Raw genomic sequence first — 2,338 nt, 5'->3', positions numbered from 1 at the left:
ATATATATGAGTGTATGTGTCTGTATGTATATATATATATATATATATATATATATATATATATATATATACATATATGTATATGTATATGTATATATACACACACATATTACATACCACAAGCAATTGGGTTCTATTTTAAAAATTCAAGGTTATTTTAACATTTCAAATCATTGGTGTAATATACCATAGCAACTGGGAGAAAAAGGACCAAAATACTATTGCAATGGGTGTAAAATGTACACTTGACAAATTCAGTAATCCCTCATGAAAAAAAGTCAATGAACCAGAAATAAAAAGCAATATTCTCAACCTGATAAGGTTCATTATTATGTCTACAACTTAATAGTCATACTTTATCATGTAAGTTTACATGTCACTCCCCTAAAGTCAGGCACAAGCTAAGGATATCCCTTTTTACAACCTCTATTCAACATTTCACAGGAGAGTCTAGCAGGGCAGTTAGACATGCAAATAATAAGTTATGCAGATGAGTTTATCTTACTTAAAGAAAATCAATTATATATCTCTAAGATGAAAATGAGTGAAATCAGTCCACAAAATTTGTCCTGGTACCAGCCCTCCCCTCCCTGCCCAGCTGTTCTCTTTCTTTGCCTCATAGTCAGCTCCATTTTACCTCTTTTCCAGTATTCCTGGTTCCTTAGGGTCCCAAACGGCCTGAGCACCTTTCTGTTTCCTTAGGGTTTTTGCATGTATTCTGTCCAGTATAATGTCAGTGAATGGAAAAAAAGTTCTTCACATGCATCAAAACCCACATTATGGGGGGTAAACTGCTTCTATAACACCACTGAATCAGTATCAGCATCAATGGGGAGAGGAAGAGACTGGAATGTTGACTTAATTTCCAAGTTCCTCATGGTTAATGATCAGCTGGTTAATATGCTGCTTTGTACAGAAGTGACTCGCTATCTGGATTTCAAAGTGACCCAAGGAAGCTTTGTGTATAAAGGAGGAAAACATACATTTTAGTTATTTCCACTGAAACAGAAGCCCTGGTGTCTAGCTTAATGGAACCATTTGAAAAATGTCACTTCAGAAAATTCCTAGTATATGTTGCCAACTTTGATGAAAAAAATCCTAGAACTTTTGAAAGTATTGATCCTAAGAACACCATAATTCAAGATTTGTATTAGAAATCTGATTTGGGCCAAGACATTATAGATTTTACTGGTCATACTCCTATACTTTACAGAAATGATGACTACTTAGATCAAACATGTTGTGAAACCATTAATAGAAATAAACATTATAGTGAGTCTTTGGCAAGATATGGCAAAAACTCATACCTTTATCTGCTCTATGGCCTTGGAGAACTGCCACAAGGATTTGCAAGGCTGAGTGATATTTATGGAGGTACTTAGACGTTGAATAAACAAATTCTAAGAAACTGTCATGCAAAATGGAAAAGAGGTTGTTGTAAAGTCTGAAGGAGAGATTGCTCACTGTTAGCAGCTAATTTATGACTCCAGCTATGTAAATGATCTGGTAGAAAAAGCAGGCCAGCTGACCAGAGTTCTATGCATACTTTCAGCCTCCCCATCAAGAACACCAAAGATGCCAACTGCTGTCAGATAATTATTCTACAGAACCATGTCAATAGAAAATCAAATATCTATGTCTGCATGACCTCCTCTGCACATAATGTGACAACACGAGGGAAGACCATTGCTATCATTAGTACAACTGTGGAAACTAAGGAATGTGAAAAACAAATCAGACCAGCATTGGAGCTCTTGGAACCAATTATACAGAAATCTGTTAGCATCAGTCACCTTCTTGTAGCAAAAGATTTGGGAAAAGAGAGCCAGATCTTTATCTCCCACATATATGATGACACAACTCACTTTGGGACAATCTGTCATGAAATTAAAGATATCTAGTCAGATATCTCAGGATGACAGAATCTGAGACTGATTTGAGGAAATGAAGTGCAAGGAAAATGACATCAACAGGGAAGGCTAAGAGCAGTACATGTTAATGTCTAATTTGGATGAATTTAAAATTTGATAACACATATTATATGAAATCAATATTATAAGGCCTGTTTTGTAATCAAAATACAGAGATCGAAGAGCACAGTGACAGTAAATATAGTTCCTCTTCATCTTTCTAATATCACATATTAACTTGTTTTCATGGAATGGTTATTCAGAATTAGCCAGTTACCATATTCTCTTCAATTTCACTGATCTGGCTTTTTTTCTAATGAAAGTTTCAAACAAACATTGTCATACCAATATAGTGAACTTTGTACAGTATTTGTATCTTTTACTCAGTGTAGTCTTTGAAGTTGTGTGCTTCTACTGCCCAAGAGATG

General features: G+C 35.0%; 1 pseudogene; it reads left to right on the top strand.

The window, feature by feature from the left end:
• The window catches only part of LOC107153025, a 4,763-nt pseudogene extending 2,862 nt beyond the window's left edge, over nucleotides 1-1,901 (top strand).
• The last annotated feature ends 437 nt before the right edge of the window (nucleotides 1,902-2,338 follow it).

This window comes from Marmota marmota, unplaced genomic scaffold (genome assembly GCF_001458135.2).
Source record: "Marmota marmota marmota unplaced genomic scaffold, marMar, whole genome shotgun sequence".
Lineage (NCBI taxonomy): Eukaryota > Metazoa > Chordata > Mammalia > Rodentia > Sciuridae > Marmota > Marmota marmota.
The sequence above is the reverse complement of the archived record's forward strand: the minus strand, read 5'-3'. Positions and strand labels throughout refer to the sequence as shown.